A 15,969-nucleotide genomic window follows, 5' to 3' on the forward strand; every position below is an offset into this window, starting at 1 on the left:
ACTGCTAACCCACACAGCTGCTGCGCTATGATTGTTTCGAACGCGGCTTATCGATTGTGGTGCGGTACTCTCTGGAGTCGTGAGTGCCGTCACCACAGGTTACAGCTTTAGCGCAACTTACACTAAATTGCACTTCAGTGAAATACATCATTCAAACACCAATCGGCCGAAGAATTTGAGAAATAGATGTTTCAAGTTATTGATTTCAGCAATAGCAGTAATAAACTCTTACAACTTGGGGAATGTAATAATTTACGCGATATAAAATCGAAGTGTGCACTGATCAATGGCAGTCTGTCAGCACTAAAACTGTGAACACATGTCTGGAAACTGTGACTATGCGAACACGCAGACGGGGCTAGTGTTGCTTCTTTCTGCCTACGTTCAGGAAAATCGGTTCCTGTTATTTATTCTGCTCTGCTCTTGCGGACTGTGATGGCTGTTTTTTATTTGGCTGGAAAGTTTTCTGCAGCTGGTCAGACTGCCAGTTCGTGGACGTGGGCGAGTAACAGGTAAGTGTCCTGTGTTAAGCGGTCCAAAATTAGTCTAGTGCGTCATTCAGATAGTTCAAATGGCTCTGAGCACTATGGGACTTAACATCTGAGGTCATCAGTCCCCTAGAGTTGAACTACCTAAACCTAACGACACCACACGCATCCATGACCGAGGCAGGATTCGAACCTGTGACCGTAGCAGCAGTGCGGTTCCGAACTGAAGCGCCTAGAACCGCTCGGCCACAGCGACCGGCATGCGACACTCGCTCTACAGATATTGACAGAGACTGTGAAACACAAACAATAACAGATACCGCAGCAGCAGTCCTTGCCCAGCTTACCTCTACTCGCATGCCACCCTACCCCGCGCTGTCCAGTCGCTGCTGCAGTGATCGCTATTCACAGTGTTTTACTGTCCGTGCTAATACATATCGCTAAACCGAATATCGTACTGGATTAATCTGAGACAGCTGCGTCGAATGGTCACACGTAATTTCGCTTTTGAAATCATTTTGTCTGTAACTGGAAACAAGCCGACACTTCGACAGTAGGCGTCGCCAGTATTTAATCACGGTAACTCTAATGATTCAGTTGCGTAGCTACAGCACTAAAAACAGAGACCGAGGAGAACAACAGAGATGCAGATCCCTTTGTGGAGAGTTCGCCACGGTACCTTTCGAAGGACTCACCTCACTAAGTGTGTTCGCTGCCTGCTCACTTCTTTTTGGACAGCCGCTTTTTTTCCTTTGCTTTTTTCGTAAGTGGCAGCTAACTTGAGGTTTTAATAACTTGAACGTAACGTCTCAAAAGCGGCGGCTGATGCAAAACTGTGTTTACCCGGCGTTACGGGCTTCTGGCCGTGCCGCAGTAAAGCGAGTTAGACTCGCTTTCCGCTAATGCTTTACCAGGAAGTGTTGGCCTAGTGCAGCAAATTTACTTTTCCTCTGTTTTCCCTAAAACGCTCTAGCGAAAGTCAACACGTCTCCACAGTAAGGGTTTTTTATCCCTTAAGAATACAGTACATTGTCCCGCTTTGCTTACGTTGCCACTATGGTTCAACACGTTTTAAACTAACTATACTCATGCTCATAAATTAAGGATAATGCTGATACGTGGTGAAACAACGGTCTGGTGGGCGGTTTTCGGGTTGAAATCACCTCGGGGTATGACTATACGGTGCATTTGACCTGCGGTCGTCGCACGGTGGCGCTGGCAGCAGTTCACATACGCAGAGGTGTGTTGGTGCATGTCAGAGTACGGTGCAGCGAGTAATTGTGCAGACGTTTTCAGACGTGCTAATGGTGACTGTGTGTTGAAAATGGCTCAAAGAACACACACTGATGACGTTATGAGGGGTAGAATACTATGGCGACTGGCGACTGGTCAAACACAGCAGGTCGTAGCATGGGCCCTCCGTGTGCCACAAAGTGTAAGCTCAAGATTATGGCAACAATTCCAGCAGACAGAAAACGTGTCCAGGTGCTACAGTACGGGACGTCCACAGTGTACAACACCACAAGAAGACCGATATCTCACCTTCAGTGCCCGCAGACGGCCACGGAGTACTGCAGGTAGCCTTGCTCGGGACCTTACCGCAACCACTGGAGCAGCTATCTCCAGACACACAGTCTGCAGACGACTGAACAGACATAGTTTATTCGCCCGGTGACCTGCAAGGTGCATTCCACTGACCCCAGATCACAGGAGAGCCCCTTAAAGCCTGGTGTCAAGAACACGGTACATGGTCATTGCAACAGTGGTCCCAGGCTATGTTCACAGGCAAGTCCATGTATAGCCTTAACAGTGATTGTCGCCGGACTTTCATCTGGCGTGAACCACGTCAGGAACTCCAACAGGCACTGGTGCAAGACTGGGAGCCCACCTGATCCAGACTATGCCAACCCGTTGTGCGGCCTGTGTACGTGTGCATGGTGATCATATCGCATATTGATGTCGGGGTACATGCGCAGGAAACAGTGGCGTTTTTTAGCAAATGTGTTTCGGGACGGTTTTCTCAACTTATAACCAGTACCGTGGACTTACAGATTTGTGTCACCTGTATTCCCTATGTGCCTATGCTATTAGTGCCAGTTTTGTGTAGCGCCACGTTGCGTGGCATCAGATTCTGCAACTATCCTTAATTTTTGAGCATGAGTGTAAAACCTTCGCACTTCTCCTATTTAAGGACTGTGTAAATTGGCACCTCAACTGCTGTTTGAAAAAAAATGCCGTAATTTTAATTACCGGTTGCGTTCATCATCAGGTAACCAACAATATAAAATTCAAATCAACATGGCAGACATGAGTTTAAATTTTGCTCTGCCCTATATTATTACTTCCGTACAGTTGTGTAACCGAGGTAATTGGCGCCCGAGGCAAACAGGTTTTGCGTGCTCTCCGCCCCATCCGCTGCCTGCCAAATTCTCATATTCCTATCACTTCTTGTTTAATCTTCGTCCCTTGCCTCCTCATAAATCTCTCTCGTTATTTTTCCAGTTTGAGAGGTGCGAATAATACAAAATCACCATACATGTGCTTGATATCAAAGTCTGTAGAGTATATTCAAAAATCATAGTAGTTCTGTACTCAGAGAATGAGTACAGGGAAGCAGATGGCCGAATCCAGCATCGCCATGCTAGGCAAGGTTCTAGAGTAGGTGGTTTGTCAGTACCTGCCTCCGGCCTGTTATGAAGTCCGGAACTCGCTGCCTTCACGTAGCCTACTCTTCCCGAATAACAGCAAGGGGCCGCATAGCTTAACGTCCTCATCCGACGTACAGACTCCATCAACCGCACAATAACCCTGGGTTCGATGTGGGGCGGCGGAGGGGTGAAGTGGACTGCGGTAGTCGTCGTGGGGTTGTGGACGGCTGCGGAGGGGACGGAGCCTCTCTGTCGTTTCTAGGTCCCCGGTTAACATACAATACAAGACAATACAGAAGAACTGCGTTTTACGCATCTTCTCTTCCCCCCCCCCTTCCTATTTTAATGCCTCCAACCCCCCTCTTCCTCCTACCGAGCAATGGTTAGCACACTGGACTCTCATTCGGGCGGACGACGGTTCAAACCCACGTCCGGCCATCCTGATTTACATTTTCCGTGATTTCCCTAAATCGTTTCAGGCAAATGCCGGGATGGTTCCTTTCAAAGGGCACGGACGACTCCCTTTCCCATCCTTGCCTGACCCGATGGAAACGATGACTTCGCTGTTTGCTCCCCTCCCCCAAACCAACCAACCAGCCAGCTTCCTCCTCCTCCCGCCCCCTTTTCCTTTCCTAATTTTTTCGGTTGTTGCACCCCCACAGAAACGCCGCCCAGCAGGAGACACACCGGCTGCCACAGTCTACTTACGCCACGGCTACAAAAGAGGAAGGCCATCACGTCTCATCCTCGGCCTAACGTGGTAGCTGTTTTACCACGTGCCTCAGCGCACTACTGGCAAAGCGAAGCAAGGTCACGGAAGCGACGTGTGATCGAACTGCAAAGCTTAATCTGCAATTCGCGACACTCATCCAATTGCGTCAATGGCGGCGGTATGTAGATAATCAGGATGTGGGTCATCTGGTGAGCGGCGGGACGGGCGGCGCGCCGTTATCACAGGCGCGGCGAGGCCGCGGCGACAGACAGCACGGCCGCTGGTGGGCCAAGCTGGGTGGACGTGGACGTGGACAGGTGGCGGCCCGGCGCGCCGCCCGTGCAGACAGACGCCTGCAGCGCGGAACCGCCACCTCCTGTGATGCAACGCGCTTTAACTTGCGCGCAAGGCCGCCGCCAATCCCGCTTGATTGCCTCAACGAGCGGCCACAATTCGCCCCAATTGGAGCGGAGTGGACAGTCACCGGGAGGATGTGGCGGCGACGCGCCACGCGCAGACGGCCCTCCCGGCTGGCGCTCTCCCACAGGGGTCTCCGGTTCGATAGCCAGTTCCACTGTACGTGCCCCTTTTTATCTCTGTAGGCACTGGCAAAAAGTAAGACGATCTGGTGCGTAAACTTCATCTCGGAGTTCTCTGCTTTACCTTTTTAAGGGGGGTAAGACGTCAAACGGGCCGACTTGGAGCAGGAGAGGCACCACAGGACATTTTAATTTCCACTGTCTACACTTTTACAACTAAATTCATAAAACTTTGTCACCATGACCAGGAAGGATTCAGAATTCACACTCTTAGCAGTGGAACTTCGAAAATAATAACGATATAATTTTTGAAATTACAATGAAATGAACAACCTTAGCTGCTTACAGGCGTTGACATACGTCAACGGGGACAGGTGAAAATGTGTGCCCCGACCGGGACTCGAACCCGGGATCTCCTGCTTACATGGCAGACGCTCAATCTTTTTTTTATCTCTTTTTGTTCGTTGCAATTGTTCGTGGCGACGTCCCCAGACTCCCTTTGAAGTTCGTTATTGATCCATTCACTCAGTTTGTTTATTACAGAGGGCAGAGATACCATGCCGGCTGAGCCACGGAGGACACAGAGGATAACGCGACTGCAGGGATTTATCTCTGGCACGCCTCCCGCGAAACCCACATTCTCAACGTATTGTCCCGCACTTCATTCGTAGTGCCCCCGCCCCCGCTATCCTCTGTGTCCTCGGTGGCTCAGGTGGACAGAGCGTCTGCCATGTAAGCAGGAGATCCCGGGTTAGAGTCCCGGTCGGGGCACACATTTTCATCTGTCCCCGTTGACGTATGTCAACGCCTGTAAGCAGCTAAGGGTGTTCATTTCATTGTAATTTCAATCTAACGAGCTGCTTGGTCACCGATGGTATCTGTTCTTTTGGACAAGTCCGAAAGTTCGGACTTGTCCGAAAGAACAGATACCATCTTAGTAAATATAAAGAAATAACTTTTTTTACATGTGAAATTTCATCATTTTTTTCACTTATTAATGGCAGCATTTGTTGCTATAGGTACACTTTTCTTCATAACTAAGAGAAATCCTTCGATGAATTTTGCACAGCATACAAACCATATTTAAAGGTTTGTGAAACTCTAGAATTTTCCAAATCTATTAAAAACTGTGGTAAAAATTGAGGTAAATAACTATAAAATTTGTTTTTTTTTCTGATCATGAAGTTTAAAATAAAACAGCTCATTCGTTTTTTCATAAATTAAATAAATTCTAGAGTTTCATATACCTGTAAGTATGATATGTATGCTGTGCAAAATTCATCGAAGAATCTCTCTAACTTATGAAGAAAAATGTACCTATAGCAACAAATGTAGCCATTAGTAAGAGAAAAAATGATGAAATTTCGCACGTAAAAAAATTTATTTTGTTATTTTTTCGAACTTCCACTGCAATGAGTGTGAATCCTGAATCATTCCTGGTGACGCTGACAAAGTTTTATGAATTTATTTGTAAAAGTATATACACTGGAAATTAAAATGTCTTGAGATGCCTCTCCTGCTCCAAGTCGGCCCGTTTGACGTCCTACCCCCCTTAAGAGTCCACTTTCCTGAAGATGGTAGGTTTGATTGAGTCCAGCGGTGTTGTAAGCTAGTGATGGACAGAACTGAGAATTCCCAGGAATTCGGAACTGCCGATATACAGGGTGGTTCAAAAAGACTCAAATGATTTCACACATCTGAATCTTGTAAATGAATGTAGCTATGAACGTGGGGTGGACGTGAACTTCGGCACATGACTACAAAGTTTTATTTTCAAGGGAATAATTTCGCTTTATTAAGGTGCATATTTCATATTGTAAGGGATATTGCTATCCTTAGTAGTATGACGTAGTAAATCGTATCCCTTAACTCAAACTAGCCACCTCTACCGATTTAAGCGAGACACTCCCGACTTTTCGCTTTTTTCCCACCTCCCTATCATTCCATTATTTCTCCCGATTTTTAGCTAATTATCATAAAACCTAAAAAATGTGTTCTGAAAACCCGTGATCTCAGTTTTTTTGCACGATGGTCAGAAGTCACTGGCTGAAGAGCATCGAAGTTCATATTTTCCTTTTACCCACGCATTTTGTAGAATGTATTCTCGTATTGCTTAGTGTTGCACTCTTTTTGGACTTGTGTTTGTGCAGTGTCGTTTTGCTTATCAATTAACGTTTTTATAATCGGTATAAATCTTTAGAATTGATGATTATGAGTGTAATTTTGTCACCTGAATTCATATTCGTAGTATTTTGCTTCGGTGTTTTGTTCCTCATTATGGCACAAAATATATAAGTGTTTTCTTGAAGCAATATTCGGAAGTTTCTGTGCATTATCGAATGTAGGGGAGGTCTCTTCTGTGCGTTTTGTACTCTTTGTGGATGTGACATTTGTATATCACTTAGTGGAAAAATCAGTATTTCAAAAACGTGGAAACAAAAACAAATTGAGAAAAGGTTCATAGGGAAAGACTCAGTTGTCTCGGGATTATACTGAGGAAGAGCCCAGGTTTTTGATCATTCGTATCTCCCGATTTTTAAAACTGGATCTGTTGAATTTTGGTTTCCTAGGGTTGTTAGGTATGCCTAACTCTAGCAATACCAACGCATTTCCCAGAACTCGCAACACCATGGAGGGGGTACTCTGTGCCCACCTTAAAAAAATTAACAGAAAAAGTAAAATTCGTTAACTGTTATTGACTTATATTAGCAACATAATTTTTTAAACAGTTTGATGCTTAATTAGGATCCAGAACGTGAAAAAATCGTCTATTGTTCTCTTAGCAACATCAGTCAATGCAGTTTTAGTAACGTCTACTACCAAATGTACTATAACTATCACAAAAACAAGTTTGAAATTCAAATTACGTTAATTATTGTTGACCTTGACTCACAGTAAACTTCTTAAAGAAATTTTGTTATGTACGTAATCCCGAACTTATAAATATCGAATTTGACATTCACTGGTAAAAGTGCCATGCAGTACTAAGTCTTAAATTTTTGGATAGTTTAACTGAAAGTTTTAAATCATTTTAGGAATATGGTAGAATTCATTAAAAACCATTTTTTTCATAATTTTGAAACACAAAAAAAAACTGACCAGGTTTCAGTATACCGGTCACGCGGCAATATGCGAGTAGGGAGTTGTTAGGTTTTCGCACGGAAGGGTAGTGTCTAGATGCATCGCATCAAACTTATTGGAAACTAATGAATTACGGGTGTAGAAGTATTATTCCGATTGGCAGGATGTTAGTGAGCAATGATGCGGTTTATTCACGAAAGGTTGTCGAAATTACATATATCGTTGGACGAAACGCGGTCGTCGTCGTCGTCTTCAGTAGCTTGTGTTGTCGGTACAAATTACTATTTGAACAATTTAAAAAAGGATACGTGGACCTGAAAGATTAATTCGGAAAAATCAGTACCTGTACGATCAACTTTTCAAAGCAAGATATTTCAGTCAGTATTCAAAAAGCAAAGAGACATGTTTTCGCACGGGGCAGCTCGGTCACATTATCTTAGAAACGAAGCGTATTCTCTCTGTCGGCCGGCTGGAGTGGCCGTGCGGTTCTAGGCGCTACAATCTGGAGCCGAGCGACCGATACGGTCGCAGGTTCGAATCCTGCCTTTGGCATGGATGTGTGTGATGTCCTTACGTTAGTTAGGTTCAATTAGTTCTAAGTTCTAGGCGACTGATGACTCAGAAGTTAAGTCGAAGAGTGCTCAGAGCCATCTGAATCCCATCCCATACCCGTGACCGATAGCCGCAAAATTAAAATGTACAGTATAAGCCAAGTGAGCTTAAAACATGCACACGCACAAACCTTTTTGGTACTTTTTACAGTCGCGTTTATGATCGAAGTTTCTATTTACCTTTAAGGAAAGTTCAGTATATGGGGTGGTTGTAATAAAAAAAGCGCTGCTACTTGCAGAGATCCAGTGTGGGCTGTAATTAAAGCATGGCAGCGAAATTTGGTAGACATTCTAATGTGTTAATGCGGAACCGATTTACGCTGGAAAAAACTAGTTCCAGTTGTGGCCACCAAGTGCAAATCTGGCGCTGATGCAAGAAAGACGTATATAAATGTTTGCATATGTAATGGGTTGGAAACGGGACGTAGGCAGAAAAGGTCAAAAAAATAAATAAATAAAAGAAGAAAGGCACTAGCTTCATTTTATCATTAACCGCCGCTTACGCCGTTAGTTCTATATAAGCACCAGAGACGTCGACGAAATGCTGAATAGCGCCAGATTTACACCTGGTGACCAAAATTTGAACAAATTTTTTTGCACCGAAAATCGGTTCCGCAATACAGCATTAGCATATGTACTAAATTTCGCTGCCGTACGGATAATTAAAGCCCACAGTGAACCTCCGCGAGTAGTAATTACAACCATTCAGTACCTTCCAAAGGAGCCACGATATACCTCCTGAGAACAGTCAAACTCGTCGCATAAATCGTCCCATACTTTGTTCATCAGGTCTAAAGTTACTATATTCACTCATGTTTGCTATACGGCGGCGCAGTTCACTCTAAGTTATTGGAAGCGGAGATCCATAGGAGTGTTCCACAAATCATCACAAAAGAAATCACATACCGTGCGATCAGAGACCCTGGAGGCCAATGTTGCAGTGTAAGATCATCGGTTTTGCATGAAGTGCTGTCGAAGCAACAGATGTACGAATCGAACTATGCCCTATCTAACAGTCAATATTTAAGCTATTTCCTCCGTAGACACAGGACGAATGCTGAGGTACGGCACTATCGCTAACAAAATATTGTCATTGTAGTTACTGCTCACACTCTAGCTTGAGCGGCCTGTTTAGTACTCGTAGGCAAATCAAAGCTGAGGTCTGAGCCGGAAACTCCGACGACTGCAATGAGAAAAAATTGACCAGGTACGAGGAGGACACGCACGCTTTGGAGTCCGCACAGACTTAACTATGTATGTATACAGATTATCCATTCCGGGAATCGAGAATCTCTGCGATTATTGCGTATTTTCGACATCGATACTTGTGAGATGTTGGTCCCAGGGATTCCAAAAGTTTCGATAGTGTTTTAATTTCAAGTTTGAACGAATGGCATAAATATTTTTTCGAGTGATATAATTACAAATTAATAAAATGGTTCAAATGGCTCTGAGCACTATGGGACTTAACAGCTATGGTCATCAGTCCCCTAGAACTTAGAACTACTTAAACCTAACTAACCTAAGGACATCACACAACACCCAGTCATCACGAGGCAGAGAAAATCCCTGACTCCGCCGGGAATCGAACCCGGGAACCCGGGCGCGGGAAGCGAGAACGCTACCGCACGACCACGAGCTGCGGACACAAATTAATAGTTTCCTGATTTTTTTCCCCTTTACTTGTACTGTGAAACCTTCTTTCTTTCTAAATTTTATGATTCTAAGACAACAGGAAGTATCCAAAAGGTTTTAAGGCGTGAGTGCGAGAGTATAAAAAATGTGACAAAATGGTCGATCGTTTGATTACATTGATTTAGAATATTAACTTTCTTACGCCACCAAAGGACCACACACCTTAATATGTGACATAAATTTCAACTTTATATGTGTACACGACTCTGAGGAAAAAGGGTTTTTCGACGGACGGACGGCGAGACGGCCAGACTGATAGACTGATAGACAGATGGACAACAAAGTGATCCTATAAGTGTTCGCTTTTTACCGGTTGACGTATGGAACCCAAAAAACTGGGAGGGGGAGAAGAGATTACATACTGCACAATTCTTAACAATATGTAGATGTACAGTACGTGGCAATGTAAATTATTTGCAATTAAAGGATAACTTAATGTAAGGACAGTGAATAGAGGATGGAAAAGAACAGGTGATGGGTACGTTAAGAAAAATTATAATCATTGTCGCGCGGCCCGTAACACTTACGAACTGCACCGCCCCACATCATCTTCATATAGTATTCCTAATTGTGTTGTTTTGCTTTCGAATAAAATGTGAAGGCAAATTCTCATAAAGTTTTATTCCACTAACATAAAGTCTGGCTTCCCTTTTAAGAATAACAAGTATCTGCGTCATTAAATTGAAATAAATTTTTTGGACCAGTTCCTTCTTAGGCTGACTGTTCAACTAATTAAGTTACCAAGGTGATGGTGATCCTATTCCCACTAAGCGGGAGAAGTAAGGTAATTGCCGTTCTAGATTTTTGCCATTGTTTGCCGCCTGCCGGCAGATTGCGGTAAAAAGTAAAACCTGTCGTATTGTACAAACTTATAATACTTAAAATTCTGACACAGCAAATTTTCGCGGTACACTCCACAGTACTAACGTAGGCTGTAAAACGCAGTGAACTACCGGTAGAGAACATCTGATCTACGTTGTGCTTTGCGGTGGAAGATAGAAACCTAGCACTGCGACATTTGGCGGGAGTGAATGTGTTAAATATTAAAGCATACTTGTAAACTTTGAAGCGCGGTGCACAGCTGCTGCAAAGGTACAATGGCTGAACTTAAAATTGGCGAAAGGAACGTAAAGTAGATTCGCAAATGTAGCTCTAAGTAAGACAGATTATCACTAATCTTAATTCAAACTAGTTCTGATTTGGCGACTGTTTAAACCAGTGGTCGTCAAACTTATTTGCCTAAGAACGTATACTGACATTGTGTGTTAGCACCTCGGACTGTATATGTACCGATCTTATTATTAATCGGTAACGTACATAAATTATCATCTTGTACGCCACCAGTAGACTAGGTACACAGTAAGGGCGCGATAAGTTGGCCACCAGCCATCATTAAAAATTCGGCACCATTCGGAACGCTTCGTGTCGACTGTTTCCCGTTTCAGATTGCTGCTGCCACTCTTCGCGACCCAAAATTTGTGACACTGTAAGAACCTGGTGAAGTGTTGCTGTTTGTGTGCTCTTATTGATTCGGCTTCTCATTGCTAGAGCATGTTCTTATAAATTACGGCTGAGAATCGCGGGCTGCATGAGTACTTGATTCGGGCCGCAGTTTAATGACCACTGGTTTGAACGATTTTTAGGCAGGATCAGTTAACAGTATAACGCGAACACTATCTACAGTGTCGAGGTGCAAGTTCGCAATATGCTAATGAAATTATTGTGCCAATTTGTAATACGCTAAATAAACAACATTGGCGAAGATACACGCCACTTCACTGACGATGTCGCAATTTGTGGAACTTCACAGAACATCGCGGAATATGATGAAACAAGTACAGTTATGCATCGAACCTGATGAAGAGCAGTTCCAGCATTTGCTGCGTGTACTATGTATGTATGTTTGTTTGTTTGTTTGTATGTATGTATGTATGTATGTATGTATGTATGTATGCATGCAAGCAAGCATATATGTATGTATGAAATCTACCAATTGTGCCTTGCCGGCCGGAGTGGTCGAGCGGTTCTAGGCGCTACAGTCTGGAACCGCGCGAACGCTACGGTCGCAGGTTCGAATCCTGCCTCGGGCATGGATATGTGTGATGTTCTTATGTTAGTTAGGTTTAAGTAGTTCTAAGTTCTAGGGGACTGATGACCTCAGAAGTAAAGCCCCATAATGCTCAGAGCCATTTCTTGAATTGTGCATTAGCATCTCCCAAAATTGCAAATGTGTCCCATTATAGATTCAAGTGTTATGATTAATTAAAGTAGTTCAGGTTTATATGGATCGGAGCTATATTTTCAATACCGAGGTCGCTAAGCACGCATGTGCCGTGGCGTTCAAATCGTGATGGTGGATCAAATTTTCAGTGTCAGTGTTTCGTCGGCAAGGAGGGGGGGGGGGGGGAGGAGGTGTTGTGGTAAAGCCCCTGTCACCAGTCAACGTGCCAGTGTCCTGGGTTGAACTCCGAACCTTTCCACAATGTCTCATGAAGTGTGGCTATGTGACACTGTTGTCGGTAATTCGTCCGTCGAGTGGGGACATTGAACAACACACCGGGAGAAAAAAAAAAACACCGGTTCTCGTCCAATCACCGAAGTTAAGCAACATTGGGCCCCTTTAGTACTTGGATGGGTAAAAAAACACACCGGTGGGGAAAAAAACGCGGCGACCCCGTTAGGGATATTTGAGAGGTGTAGGTTATGTGCTACAACCAGGTTTCACCCTGTCCCTCGTCTAATCTTCATTATCATCAGCAGCAGTATACAATACATACATTACGCTATACACACCATCCATCACACTCACCTGTACTCTACAGTTACACATAAGATACACCTCTCTCAAATTCAAAAGGTAAAGGGCCGATGAGCGCGGAGGAGGAGTGCCACTTCGACGGGCGGCTGAATCCACCTCGTGGAATATCCAGGCCCCATATGCTATATGACATTTACATTTTTTCTACTTTTTGCAATTCAAAACTACTGAATGTTAATTTTCACCAGAAAACTCGGCAGTGCGACTGCAGTGCCCCTGACAACGCTTGGCCCGCAACATGTTACGTCTGCTGTCTGGACAATCTGCCTATCGTCTAGTTAGTTTTAGAATGGCTGCGGTACCCAGGTAAGACGAGATCATAATCGCAACCGCTTCCTCTCCCGTCCCCTCACACCCAGTTGTCTCTTTGTTGATCCTCATCTCCTGGGAGAGTACACATCTGGTCATTCCATATAACACCGTGGCCACCTTCCTTAGCCATAGGAAGTTATAAAAAGGTGACAGCGGCAGCGGTGTCGGTCGGGCTGGTGAGGACACCAGGTCAGCGACACACTTGCTGGCATCCACCTGCCGCTAGGCGCTAGCGGGACACCGCGCCGTGACCCCTCTTCCTGCCACAGACTCCACAACGCCGCTGCCGGACCTTAGGAAATACTCGATAATGAAGTCGTCTTAGTCCGTCTCTCTCTCTCACACGCACACGCACACGCGCGACGCTATCCGCTCCTGGTGCAGGTGACCAGAAGCGTGATAGATGCGCTTCATTCCGACCGCGTGCGGCCTACTAGCGGCGGCTTTCGCTGTCCATTCTTGGCGACGTCTAGTGGCTCTGGGAGGAACGGATATGTTCCACACGTCATGGCTGGGCCGCTTGCCTGAACTAGAAAGCCGGAAAGGACAAGTATTTTACTGGGACACAAGGCGTGATTCCCGTTCTGAGAAACCATTATCAGCCGATCACACTGCGAGAAAACGAGAAAAAACCAATACTGGATAAATATTCTTTGGGAAATTTGTGAGTTACGTTGCCTCAAGACATATATAAAGTTTCTAGCTTTAATACTTGATCGCGCAATGAAAGGACAAACGTCCTCCTTTGACAGCAAGTGATCAATGGAAGGCACCGTGTACATGTGGAGCGCTCTGCATTGGAACTACGAAGAGAAACGTGAATACAAGATTGAAAGAACATAAGTTTTTGCCGACTAGGAAAAACAGAAAAATCGTGTGTAGCAGAGCATGCTCTTGTCAGGAAATAATGTAGTGCAATTTTCCGAAACCAAAATTTTATACACTGTGACAAATTATTATCCACCACTGTACATAATATGTACAAGCATAGTGATAATTTTAACAGAAAAGAAGAAGTCATGACACTCCATGATATATGGAGTGTCATGCAGAACCGATAGTTAAGATTTTATCCGTGACAGGCGACAATTGGTAGTAAAGTTTTATCTTTGACAAAGATTATCTCTGCTTATCACGTGTAAACTCGACCACGCCCACTTTTAAAGAGTGTGTACGTCGTTCTCCGACGTCCGACTTGTCAATGGGCAAGACTCCGCGTCGCCAGGAGCACCTCCGAAGACGTCGAGCGCAGCTCCGAACGAAACTTTAGGGCTGAAAAGTTTCTTTTACTACGACCCCACAGCCCAGAAGACTCATCAGCAGCCGCGCGGGGTAGCCGTGCGGTCTTGGACGCCTTGTCACGGTTCGCGCGGCTCCCCCCGTCGGAGGTTCGAGTCCTCCCTCGGGCATGGGTGTGTGTGTTGCCCTTAGCGTAAGTTAGTTTAATTTAGATTAAGTAGTGCGTAAGCTTAGGGACCGAGGATCTCAGCAGTTTGATCCCATAGTCCTTACCACAAATTTCCTACTCGTCAGCAACTTCGAAACTTGAATTATTGTGTTATACTTACAACATAATAATACGCTTCTTAATGGGTAGATTGTAGCAACCTTGCCGCAGTGGTAACACCGGTTCCCGTCAGATAACCGAAGTTAAGCGCTGTCGGGTTGGGTTAGTACTTGGATGGGTGACCATCCGGTCTGCCGAGCGCTGATGGCAAGCGGGTTGCACTCAGCCCTTGTGAGGCAAACTGACGAGCTACTTGATTGAGAAGTAGCGGCTCCGGTCTCGGAAACTGACATACGGTCGAGAGAGCGGTGTGCTGACCACATGCCCCTCCATATCCGCAGCCAATGACGCCTGTGGGTTTGAGGATGACACGGCGGCCGGTTGGTACCCTTGGGCCTTCATGGCGTGTGCGGGAGGAGAGGAGTTTAATAGGCCTGATCATATCAAATACTGAAAGTCAGATTTTCGTTGCCCCCGCGGCAACCCGTTAGATACGCAGCCTGCAACTGGCAACGGCTACTGTTTAGCCTAACCATTGGTTAGAACTCAACATCGCAATCCAATTTCATGGACCTCCGTGGGAGGTTCTGAAATGCCGAGGAATGGTCCACCATCTTATGTCAGGGTAATCACGTGAATTTCGGCGTTGCGATGTATTGCTGTATTTGTATTACTGTGAGTGATTATGGACATGAAAGGAAGGATGTAACCTGGTGGCAACATTTAGATTACTTTTCTCGAAAACTGTGAAGGAAACCACCAGACTTTCCGTTTTTATCAAACGAACAATGTATAAAGGTTTCAAATTTTCAGATACTGTTGACTGGCTCGTAATCTCCTTGAAGTGGCGATTATGTACGGTATGTCGTCACTTTTCTGACAATGACTAACAAAGTATTCTACATGTTTAAGCACAGCTTCTCGCGAATCATCACGCCCATTGCGAGGGTGAAAGTTCTACCATTGACTTTTATCCGTTTACGACAGTGCAAGAACATTGTCTAAAATCCTGAGATGCCTGCAGCGCTGTACACAGTAGCTTTATAGTTCCCGTCGCCCGTGCCAAATATTTGAGTTGAGACAAGAACGTCTTTATGAGGAGCCTGCTATCTAACAAGCTCAACTGCTGACTAACTCTGTGTGGGACGTGTTTGCTAAGCAGTATTATCACTTTGTTACAGCGGAAAGTGTAGTATGTGTCATGGTCCTTTCACAGAGCTGCTGCTCATGTTCCAACATAATTTAACTTTTCCACGTGCAAATACTAAGTTTATAGGGCCACCTATTTTTGCTATCTGCTTCTTAATGTCACAAGAAAACCACAACAGTAGAGGCTAAATCGAAAACGTTTTCGCTGTGACTGCTAACGTCAGCCTCCCGGAAGTGGCCGTAAAGACTTTGACAGACAATTTTCTTTATAAATCGATTGCTCAATAGTCTCTTGTCTGCCAGTTATAAAGAAAGTAACGATACGAAACATAAAAAACTAAGTTTACTGCTGCTTATTCAGTATAATGATTACTGTACACTTTCATATCATTATACTCATAAAATACAA

The 15,969-nt window shown here is 44.7% G+C and overlaps 1 protein-coding gene and 1 non-coding gene across 4 annotated transcripts in view; both read left to right on the plus strand.

Annotated features, from left to right (window-relative positions):
• The window catches only part of LOC124787819 (transmembrane ascorbate-dependent reductase CYB561), a 283,476-nt gene that overhangs the window by 183,440 nt on the left and 84,067 nt on the right, over positions 1-15,969 (plus strand). The window lies entirely within an intron of this gene.
• Trnat-ugu lies at positions 5,085-5,158 on the plus strand. Its single transcript has one exon. It is a non-coding gene; the product is annotated as a tRNA-Thr (tRNA).

This window comes from Schistocerca piceifrons, chromosome 3, assembly GCF_021461385.2.
Source record: "Schistocerca piceifrons isolate TAMUIC-IGC-003096 chromosome 3, iqSchPice1.1, whole genome shotgun sequence".
Lineage (NCBI taxonomy): Eukaryota > Metazoa > Arthropoda > Insecta > Orthoptera > Acrididae > Schistocerca > Schistocerca piceifrons.